This window comes from Harmonia axyridis, chromosome 2 (assembly GCF_914767665.1).
Source record: "Harmonia axyridis chromosome 2, icHarAxyr1.1, whole genome shotgun sequence".
In the NCBI taxonomy this organism is placed as follows: domain Eukaryota; kingdom Metazoa; phylum Arthropoda; class Insecta; order Coleoptera; family Coccinellidae; genus Harmonia; species Harmonia axyridis.
Genome location: NC_059502.1, coordinates 54,741,730 through 54,754,321, shown reverse-complemented (window position 1 = coordinate 54,754,321; position 12,592 = coordinate 54,741,730). Strand labels below are relative to the sequence as shown.

Here is a 12,592-nt window from a genome sequence, read left to right as displayed (position 1 = left end):
TAGCTTAAATTACCCGTTAACTAGGGATAAGTGTGTTGGTATTAACAGATCCAAAATAGCTCCAATAGTTCCTGAGATATCTTGAAAAAAGTAAAATCGAGATTTTCTTTCTTTCTGTATAACTCATTTGTTTCTAGAGATAACTTCACGAAATTCGGTTCGTAGTCATTATCCAATATAGAGATTCGTCAGAGACGCGATAGTCATTTTTTTTCTTATGGACACCATATTGGTTCTCTTTATGAGGTTATGAAGAAAAAAATACGAATTCGCACTCTATAAAAATATCGAGTATATCTATGCAAATTTGAACTATTGGAGATGTTTTGGATCTGTTAACACCAAAACACTAATCTCTAAATAACGCAACATTTTTGTAATTTAGCCACCCTGTATTTCTAACGGTTTTCGATATCCCTCTAGTGCCCTCTCTAAATAGTTCTAACTCTGTATATTCTAGGATTTCTACATTCAAATTTCGACTAGGTTAGAATAAGAAGTATGAAATTCAAACAGATACTAAATTATGTAGGTATATTTGTTCAAAATTGGAAATGCAATTAACGGAGTCAGTCCATTGGAATCGAATTAATGATGATTACGTATAAGCTATTCTTATTTTTCTAATCAGTTGTGCCGCCGAAACAAAAGCCGAATTTCAGACAGGACATCGTCTGCCGAGTCTACTTGTAATTAAGAATTATGCATTTGTCTGATATCTCTTCCAGGAAAGTGATTCAGTTCAGGTAATAGAGGATAGAATTATCAGATCTATCATTAACTTATAATTAGCTTAGATGTAATTCTACCAATAATTACCGGTTGACAACTTGACAACGTGAACTGAAGATGATTAAAGTAAAATTGAGTGAATTATGTTGATGCGAAGACGATGATGTTAATCAATTTTTTATAGCAATTTCAATACTTCACTGAAATTGATTCATCATTGAATTATTTCACTCTGAATTCTAATTAGAAATTTTGTATCAAACCTTCTTAATTTTCATTACAGGGGTCAATACTGTTTGGTTTCATGGAAGCAAAACTATAGAGAATTTCATATGAAGTTTTCACACTGTCATAGGTTGCTATATTGTGAAATACCTAGTGAATTATGGTATTATTATTGTTGCTAAATGTTGTTCATATCTATTCATATTTTATGATTTCATGATTAATATCCACCTTTTTCATTTTGCGATGGATGATGCGAAGATATTTTGATTTTTGAGATGATGAAGGCGGCAATTTTCTTCGAAATTATGTTTGATTCGATAAAATTATAATCTACCACAAGATAATCTGCATGAAAGCAAAAAAATATTATTTGTTAAAATTGTGATGAAATTATACCTACATGCTGCTCTTTCTGAAGATAACGATGAATCTCGAATGAAAAAACCTAGAAATCTGAAAATTTCGAAGTAGGTTTGGATCTCGAATGCTGCGGTTAGTATGTTAAGGGTATTCAATACCTTGTTCATGCCAATGCTATTCCAGTGCTAATCAACAACATTTGTGAATTCCAAAATACAGGTCGGATTCATTTCATTTTTTGATTGAACAATGACGTGATAGTGAACTTGAACGTATCGTTTCGATTTTCAAAGAAAAATCGGTAGTATTCCGCAAATTGAACTTTGAAATTAAACATATTCTTCCAATGACCATTCAGCTTCAGAGATACTTCTCATTTCAAGTAACTCAACGCTAAATTTTCAGTGATATTATTAGTTTTGAATTGGTGCAAACATTTTTTTTAAATTCTTTGATGTGCTCTAATAAAGTAATTTATGTTTTTCAAATAGAATTATGTTTTTTGGCACGCCTTCGAAGGTTCACGCCTTTTTGCAGCATAAACGCCAATGGAATCTTGAACTGTATTTTATGACTCAAGATGAATGGCACTCTTATTATTCACGAAGGTATGGTTTTTCAGGTTGGCTAAAAGTGTGGACATTAATCAAGTTCATGTTAATATTGCAATGAGGAATAGGGATAGATGGAAAACTTGTAATGAAATCATTGTTAAAATTAAGAAGGAATTATTCATGTTGAATTCTAGCCAACAAGCTGAAAATGGTAAAAAATAAATATACAGACGATATATTGGTCCAAAAAATATGTATGCCAGCTGATTCTATTCGGAATGATGTTTAGAGAAATACATTTTGAGCGTTTAGTATCATAGTGAAAATTTCAAAAGTCATAAACAAATTGAGATGAAAAGAGGTATTTGGATTTTTGCCAAAATCACGAAAATTATTAATAATTCAGAAATCTGAAAACAAAAATTCTCAAAAAAAAAGAAATTTCTATTGAAAAAGTACCTATTCCCGAAACTACAATATTTATCGTTTTGATTTAACGCTGAAAATAGGCAATTCTTGATTAAGAAAATTTTCTCGTACTTCCTTCATTGATATAAACTTAAGAAAAGAATTTCGTAAACATTTTTCACTTCGTGAAGCCATTCCTTATACATACCTCCTTCAAAATTTCACATTTTTCGTTAACAAAAAATGAAAAATTCATGTTATGCAATGTAAAGTAATGTGAATTTTTTTCTTTTTCATCATCATATACCGTTTCTCTATTGGCGAATGACATCTATTAATTAAAAAAAAAATCCGCCATTTGTTATTGATTGTTTTTAAACAAACGGATTATTTTAAAAATTTTATTTTTGAATATTATTTTTACAATTTGTTAATGAATAATTAAATTTCAATAATATTAATATAAAATTCTAACAGTATTGAAATAATCAATTCTTTTATCAATAATTCATAAGCCAACGGATTTCTTTTTAAGTTAATAGATGCCTTCGTTGATGAAGGAACGATCATAACATAATAAATTGAGGAAAATTCAAATTACATTTTTCGTTTCTTTAGATTTCTAAACTTCAGAGTTCTAGTTCAGCTTTTAACACAATATTTCGCACAACGCAGATGTGTTCATCTCAATGCTTTGAATTGCTGTCCTAGTTTCAAATTCAATAGAATATAATATTCGGATTCGAAATTATTAGAAACACAAAATAAATTCACTGTGTGGTGTGTATTTCAAGATCGCGGACATATATTTTTTTGAAAAATATGTAGTTTTGGTTGGTGATCCAAGAACCACCGACGATTCTCAAAACTCTAGCCGTCCGAAATCGGCAGTTTTTTCAGAAAGTAGGTATCTAAAAAGATCACTTAATGGTTTTGGGCGATCATAAATAGAAGTTGCGTGATTTAGCGGGGTAGTGGAAAATATCAGAACATCGAGTATTCTCTCCATATTGAGTAGACGTGTTTTTTGGTGCTCCTTATGATATTTGTCGAGGCGAATAATTGATCGAGGTTTTCAAGTTGTTTTAAATCGGAAAATAATCTTGTTGATTATTTTTCAAGACAGAAGAAATATTCATTTAAAAACAGTAAATGATCCAGTGAAAACCACCTCCGCTGATTATTATATTTTATGGCAAATTGTGTAAACAAGAACAATTTTGCTGAATTCTGAATATGCCAGCCAGTGGCGCACTCAAGAAGTGTTTCCCACAAAGTAAATCGGATGAAATGGAAATGAACTGTGATAAATGTGAAAACAAATTGGAGGACTTCGTCGTGTTATGCGATGGATTGTGCAAGCGGAGATTTCATCCAAATTGTGCCAATTTAGCGGATGATGCGTGGACAACGATATCACATGCTACAAATGCAAAATGGTACTGTAATCAGTGCCTGTTGTACATCGAATTGATTTTGAAAAATGGTATAAACATAGCTGAAATAAAAAAACTATTTGAAGAAAAAATTGTTGATATTGAAAACAAGTTAACTGCTACAAAAAATGCTAAGCAGAATGCGAAAACAAAAACTTATGCGCAAGCTACAGGAGAGGTGTTGGTGATAAAACCTAAACGAAAGCAGGAAAGTTCAATTACTAAAGAAGCCCTAATGAAATCTTGCAACCCTGCTACTTTAGAGGTAGGAATAACCCAAGTTAAAAACATCAAAGAAGGTGGAATCCTGATCAAATGCAACAGCAAAGAAGAAGTTGAAAAAATAAGATCTGCAACTGAGAAGAAATTAAAAAGAAGTTACGATATAAGTCTGCCAAACCAAATAAATCCAAGGATTAAAATAGTAGGAATAGAGGAAGATATGGATAAAGAAACAATTGAGGAAATGATTAGAAAACAAAATGCGTGCCTTATCAAAGAACATCACCTTTTAGATGTGAAAATAATCAAGAAGATGAGAACTAGATATATGGCCATTGCAGAATGCGATCCTTCGTGTTTTAGTCTTCTTGTCGAGAGTGGAAAATTGAGTATAGGATGGTCCAGATGCAGTGTGTATGAATATGTACCAGTATTCAGATGCTACAAATGTGGAAATTTTGATCACAAGGCCAGTGAGTGCACAGAAGAAGATAGATGCCTACTTTGTACGTCAGTAAGTCACAAAACTGAAAATTGTAATGAGAAAGTCAAGTGTCATAATTGTGTATTAATGAATGAAAAGTTTTCACTAAAATTGAATGTAGAACATAATATATTTGATTTGAATTGTTCAGTATATTTAAGGAAAGTTGAGGCGAAAAGAAAATATATCAAATTACCTGTTAATAATAGTCAATAACAATTAAAAATAACCAAAACGGACAACCTCATCATAATGCATCAAAATATAAATTCTCTGAGAAATAAATTAGATTCACTTGAAATATTTCTGATGGATGAGGAAATTGATGTACTTTGTCTTACAGAACATCATTTAACAGAGGAACTGTCAGGGTATATATCTTTAAATGGCTATAAACTAGTTAGTATATTTTGTAGAATTCTGAAAAGTTGTGGTGGTAGTGCCATATTCTGTAAAGAATCTTTAATAAACAATGTTAAAGAATTAAAAAAGATAAAGGAAATGTCAACTGAAAATATAGTAGAAATAAGTGCAATCGAGGTATATTTGACTAACAAAAAACTATGTATTATCTCTGTATATCGCCCTCCTCACGGTGAGATATCTCCATTTCTCAAGTCATTGGAAATTATTCTTAATTCAGTCTGCAGAAACGTCAATAATGAGATCATAATTTGTGGAGATCTAAATATCGATAACCTAGGCGACGCCACTGCTAAGAGGGAACTAACAGATGTACTATCATCTTTCAACATTTCTAAATTGATAAATACTGAAACGAGGGTCGCAAAAAATTCAAAAACAGGTATAGATTATATTTGTGTAAATAATTCAGGAAATGTTTTGAAATGCAACGTAATTTTTAATGGGTTATCTGATCATTCTGCACAAATCTTAACCATAGGCGAAAATATTAATAAACCTGTATTGACGCAGTATGCTAGGTCATTCACGGAACAAAATCATCATAGATTTCGATCTTATTTATTAAAAGAAACTTGGAGTGAAGTTTTCACATGTCAGGAGGTAAATGAAGCGTTTTCGAGTTTTGTTGAAACTATGAAATATTACACGGATATAACATTTCCACTCAGAAAATACAAGCCAAATCTACACAACAACAAAAAATCTTGGATAACACCTGGCATTCGCACGTCATCAAAACAATTGAAAAGAATATACTGTGATTTATTAGACAGCAACTATGACGTTAATATACTAAATTACTATAGAAATTACAAAAGAATTTATTCCAAAGTTATTAATGAAGCAAAAAAGAGGCAGAATATCAGCATATTTCAACAAACTGAAAATAAATCAAAAGCGGCTTGGAAGGTCATCAGCAGTAATATTTCACATAAAAGTAACAAAAATCGTAAACTAAATAAAATAAGAATAGAAAATCACACTATTTCGGAAACAAAGGATATTGTCAACTATTTTAATGACTATTTCGTGAATATTCCAGTCGAATTGAATAAAAAACTGCCGCAAACGCCTACTAATTGTGATTTGCCCTCAAGGTTGACTCATTCAATGTTTCTTACGCCAGTAGATGATAAAATTGTCAGGGATGTACTGAAAAATCTAAAAAATTCGAATAGCGTTGGAGTGGATGGCATAAATACGGGAGTTTTGAAAAGATGCGCAGATTTGATTGCCCACCCATTGGCATACCTCATAAATTTGATGTTGGATCGAGGTGTATTTCCGGAGGTTCTTAAATTGGCGAAAATTGTTCCAATCTATAAAAAGGGAGATACAGAAAAAGTTGAAAATTTTAGACCTATAGCTCTACTGTCCGTCATATCTAAGATAGTTGAAAGAATTCTTTTCGATAAAATTATTTCATTCCTGACTAGTAACAATATCCTTCACAGTGCGCAACATGGATTCCTGAAAAATAAATCAACAACAACAGCCATTCACGACTTTTTGAGCAAACTATATGACAGTGTAGGTAAAAACATGAAAACTCTAGGAATATTCATGGACTTGAGTAAAGCTTTCGACCTGGTTAATCATGAATTGCTTCTCGAAAAATTGATAGCCTATGGATTAAGAGGGCAAGTAAATAATTTGCTGAGATCCTACTTGACCAACAGAGCCCAGGTAGTGGAGATAGATGGTGTAAGATCTAAAGAAAAAAATATAGAGTTTGGTGTTCCTCAGGGTTCTGTATTGGGACCCCTATTGTTTTTACTATTTGTAAATGACCTACCAGATATAGATGAGAGAAATTCGATTAAAATGTTTGTCGATGATATCAGCTACCTATGTAGCCATAAAAATAAAGAAGAACTCATAATGTATGCACAAAAAATGTTAGATGGATTCGTTAATTGGTTTAAAGATAATAGACTGTACCTAAACATAGAAAAAACGGTATTTATCAACTTTACCCCTCGAACTAAACTCAGCATGGAATCATTTCTGATAAAAATTAATAGTAAAAGTATACAGCAGGTTTCGGAAACTAAATTCTTGGGGGTATGGCTTGAGAACAACTTGGGATGGGAAAGCCATACTAGTACTGTATGTAATAGCTTGGCATCTTCTTGCTATGCTTTGTATAGATTAAGGGAATTAACTAATGCGAATATATTAATGACCTATTATTGTTCTCATTTTTATTCCAGAATAAAATATGGTATCATTTTCTGGGGATGTTCCTCTCTTAGTTTAAGAGTGTTTAAACTTCAAAAGCGAGCTGTACGCATAATATCAGGTGTTCAAAGATATACTCCATGTAGAAACATATTTATTGAGTATAGATTGCTTACAGTACCCTGTATTTATATTTTGGAAACTCTTGTATTTGTTAGATCTAACTTGGATAAATTTCGGAGGAATAGCGATTATCATAAGTATTACACACGGCATTGTGAGAAATTTTGTATACCTAGGCATAATCTCAGTATTTGTGAACAGAATCCAGCTTACTTCGGTATATTACTATACAATAAGCTACCAAACTCCATTGGAGAACTGAAAAATATTTCTGCATTCAAAAAAAGCGTAAGAAATATGTTACTGGATAAATGTTATTACCATGTTAATGATTTCTTGAATGATAGTGAATTTAATTAATTGTGTACCACCTATAATATAATTGTTCAATGACTTGTCCTATATTGAATGTTCTCAATCTAAAGGATTAATAAAGATTATTATTATTATTATTATTATTATTATTATTAGTGTATATATATTTTGCGTGAACATTTATCAATGAAAAAGCTGTACTCGAAATGGGTGCCGCACTTGCAGCAGGAAAAAAATTGGATCTAATGAAGAAGTGATTGCCGAGATTGAAGCCTATATTTCGAAATCAAAGATGCATCTTTCTACAGAACAGGTATTGAAAAGGAAAGTTGGAGTTCGCTTTTGAAGATCAATTTGTTGACGAATAAAGTAGAATTTTCAAGAAAAAAAGTGTTTTTAAAGATCAGGACCGAACCATTTTGAGTAGTGTTGAGTGTTACATCTTCACGAAAAATTTCAAATCTGTTGTATATGTTGTCACGAAAATTTTTGATATTTCCTCTATATATTGCTTGGATTTCCTATGGTTCTGATGAAGTGATCAACTTATAAGTTAACATCAAGATTGGAATTTTTATTATAACATACATCTATATAAAATTTCAACCAAGTCGGATCTGTTGTCAAATTGTCAGAAGATTGGGATAGTTTGCTTGTATTTTCTATGGTTCCGGTTAAGTGAACAGAAATTCTGCACTAAGCATGAAATTAAGATTGTACCTCTACATCTACATGGAAGTCCAAATTATGATTCTAAATGCAAAATTTCATTTTTACTTCTGATAATTTTGCCTATACCTTGATGTGGGTATAAAGACAATTTCAAGATTGATACAATCGCCTCATCAAAACCATGCAAGAAAACTACCAAAAAATTGAAGTTCTTTGTGTAGATGTATAATAACAATTTCAAACTTGATTCAAAATTTCGTCTTTATCAGAACCATAGAATATTTCAACAAATTATCTGAAAAAAGACAAATATTCCCGTAACAGATTTGACTATACTTGTTTATCTAAAGCGGCTATTCGAATGTTCATGATTTTGTCATCAGAACCATATATTATTTTTTTTTCAATGAACGAGTGCACAAATGTCTTTTTGTGTACATATACAGGGTGTCCCGAAACTATGGTGCCGAATTGAAACAGTTTACTCATAACTTCCACAATTTCCGAAATTTTTCAATCAAATTTGAAAGAATGTTTGTGTTCAATAGGTGCTTTCTTTCGAAAAAGAAAAACCACATTTTCAGTTGCCAGCAATGACGTACAAAAAGGGCATCACAGTCCCTTTTCTCCCCTATTTTCACGCCACAAAATTAAGCTTTTTTCGCATTCCCTATTCACTTTTGAGTAGAAAATGTAAACCTGTTCAAATCTGGAAAAACGATCCGTTTTCGAGATAACTGCGCTTTTATGAATACAAGTATACTAGTAATGAAGACTTTGAAATTAGAAATTGATTTAACAATACCATAATTACTGATCCAAATAACAAATGGATATTCAACCAAAAGAAATAATGACACTTTCATATGCATTTTTTCATAAAGCTATTTTCTTGCAGAGGAATAGGATGCAGCTGAATGAAAATGTTCTAAGAAAATTCAAATTCAATTTTCACAAAAGGGTTAGAGCTTTTATCCAAAACAATGGAGGACACTTCGAACAGTAGATAAAATGATTTTTAGAAATTATTCAATAAATAACTTCTAGAGTCTTCTATTTTTATTTTTAATAAATTGACATGACAGTTTTACCGCACTGTGGCAAATGATTTTGTTTTTCAAAATATATTTATTACCAATTGAAGGGCTCCAACACCATGTATCTCCGCAAGAAAGCAGCTTTGGTGAAAAAATGCATGTGAAAGTGTCATCAATTTTTTTTTTTTATTGAATATGCAGTTATTTGGACTAGTAATTAGGATTGTAAAATTAATTTTTGCTGAACAAATTTTTCATTACTAGTCTATTTGTATTCATAAAAGCGCAATTATATTGAAGACGGTTAGTTTTTCCGGATTTGAACAAGTATAAATTTTCCAGTAAAATGGGGAATTGCAAAAAAAATGCTTAATTTTTCTGATCTTACCAGAACCGTAGAAACTATGAGAGAAAATGGATCATGTTGACTTTCTTGTATGCCACTGGTGGAAAATGAAAATGTGATTTTTTTCCAAATAAGGCACCCGAATTCTTTCAAATTTACTTGAAAAATCTTGGAAATTCTGAAAGTTATGAATAGAAATTACTTTTAATTTTCCTTATCCAACACCGTCCATCTTGCAACGAACGACATATGAGAATAAATATTGTAAAAGTGTTAGGTATTTATTTTCGAGGCGAAACTTTTGTTTCAATTTGGCACCATAGTTTTGGGACACCCTGTATACCTATAGTTTTGTTAGTTGAATTTTCAACGATTTGAAAAATTAGTATGGCTAATTCAAATCTAAAACCACTCACAGAATTATTCATAGAGGGGGATGATACGAGGCATTGGACGGCAGGGCCTTAAAGAGAATATCGTAAGTACGAACCTGTAATCTGAATCCGACCAGATCGAAATCACTCTCACTTTACAGCGGTATTTCCTCAGAATCCGCACGTCACTTGAGTTTAGTTCGATCGCGCGATGCACATCGCTAGCACCCGAACTAAGAAAGTATCATTCACTTGTTTCTGTTCGTAATCGAATTCGTTAATTCATGGCCAACCTGTCGTAATTTCACCTAATTTCGCGTCACTACTACTGAGTGTCGGCACGTTCGAAGAGCTGAGCCTTTGGGTCGACCAACTGACATTCTAGAAAAACAATCTGCTGGTACCGGTGGTACCCACAGACAATGAATGGCCCCTCCATGTTGGGTCGGTTTTACCATAACATCATCGGTGCATGAAGAAAATGATTGTCGATTCTATTCAGAACTTAGGTTAATTACGGTTATTGTTTAGGAGTTTGTTCGTTCCTTAGTTGGCATCAGAGATATCGTGAGCTGTATTGTCGGAAGTGGAATTTTATGATGATGATGATGTTGATATACATGCCAAGCTTCGTAGTTTGCTTTGGATAGATTTCAGATATGACTTTTTTTCAAAACGATCACTGTAATTATTTATTGAGAGTTAATTGTTTAAGCTACTTAAAAGCTTTTCAAATAAGCAGGGCCGTATCTAGGGAGAGGCAAAGGTGGTACTTGCCACAGGCGCAAGACCCGCAGAAGCGCCCAAAGATATCAAAACGAAAAATACCTATTGGAGCACCAGACGAAACAATTCTAAAGATCACAAATCGGTTTTCATGTATAGGTATATACGCCTCGCAATGCCGAGGAATCTGGTAACATTTAAAATATTTCTAGTCTTCCCTAGAATTTGCGTACTACGCCTAAAATAATTACAAGATCAACAAAACTTTAACTAAAGGTATGAAATAATATAAATTTGGCTATGTCCAAGCGTGTCGTAATCTAGTCATAAATATATCTGTCGGGCGTCGGTATGTTCAAAGGTGCCGCATTCAGATCATAAATAGTACGGTCGCGTGTCGGCATGCGTGCTTACCCCTATTTCCAAGTGTTTTTGGCGGTTCATCCAGCTTGTCGGTAATTCTTCGACAAACGGTACCATCTATTTTTGTGTGAAGTGCGGTTTTTTTCCTTTGATGAAATTTTATAATGATCGGTTTTTTAGATCTTCAGGAGTCATCTCTTTATATTGTACATGAGATGTGTATTTCAATGGTTTCAATGAAAATAAGTACATAATTATATACAGGGTGTTTACAAATAGTTGCGAAAAAAAATAAGGGAGTGATTTCTTGTTGAAAAATAGAGTGGGTCTTTCATATAAACTCTTTTTGAGCCCCTTCCCGCTTAGTTACCCCCCCGTAAAGATGGTGCCCGAAAAGTAGTTTTAATTTTTTTTCTCAAAAACCAAAAAAATTTACACAGATGAAATTAAGCTGACATTTTATGCGGGCGAGAATACATTCAAAAAAATTTTTGGTGATGTTCCTCTATGATTCCAAGGGGTAGAAAAAGCAACTCCTCAAACTTGTTTCGCAATAACTTTTTCTTTATTAATATTTCATAATAAGAAAATTAATTTTGGATAAATTGATCCATTCTTAACAAATTATGTCTCCACTAATTTTTTGCTAGAATTCACACTTTTTGAGAGAAAAAATATCAACAGTTAATACGCCTGAGTTGTGGAGGTTGGAAATATTTTTTTCCAATATAAAATGAATGTACCAAAAAACAATTATAAATTTCTCACAAATCAAAAAAAAACATTTCTTATCTTATTATTTTAATCTTTAGGGGGCTGTAACTTGCAGGTGGAGTTTATATGAAAGACTCCCTGAATTTTTTCTCAACTATTCATGCACACCCCGTATAATATTGTGTATTATTTCAAAACTTTAATGAAAATATATTACTTAAATTATGAACAAAAAACTATATAAGAAAATACCTAAGGTAATGGATGAAAAAAAAATCTTCGAAAATTGGAGCGCTGTCTAATATTTGGCCACAGGCGCAATAGTACCCAGTTACGGCTCTGCAAAATATGTAATATTATGTTTCATTTCGATATTGAAAAGAACGAGTATCTCATAAGCCGTCTTTCAGGTCAGTTAAAATGAGTCTCAAAAGATACTCGAAACAGTCTATCGGTTGAAGTATTTTCTTTCTGGTTGTTGTTTCGTCGATATCTTCACTCATTTTCCATGCCAAACCATCCTCATATATCCCCAACACAGCCATTATATGTGTTTTCTTTCTTCAAAGTATGTTTAGAGAACTCCTAAATGTGAAGGAAATGCTTAGTTGAAAAGGTTTGTCAGTAAAACATCGCTCCGCTATAATATGTCCACCACCCATTGTACAGGGTCGTCAAATAAGCGAGGTAAGCGGCTATATCTCAGGATCCACTCATCGTAGAGAAGATAATATCTTGTTTATTGAGGACAAAATATACTCATGATAAATTTGTTTTTGGTGCTTTCGATAGGGGGCGCTAAGTCAGAAGTTCATTGTTTTGTTCATTTTACTCCGAAATTTCAAATGTAATGATAGGATTTTATTAACAGAAACAGAAGTGCATCAAATT

At 32.3% G+C, this 12,592-nt stretch overlaps 1 protein-coding gene across 1 annotated transcript in view; it reads right to left on the bottom strand.

Annotated features, from left to right (window-relative positions):
* Positions 1–10,317, bottom strand: part of LOC123672236 — a 51,850-nt gene extending 41,533 nt beyond the window's left edge. Inside the window, exon 1 of the mRNA XM_045606255.1 lies at positions 10,015–10,317. The gene's annotated coding sequence lies outside the window, so the exon portion shown is untranslated. The remainder of the gene's footprint in view (positions 1–10,014) is intronic.
* Positions 10,318–12,592: the final 2,275 nt, after the last annotated feature.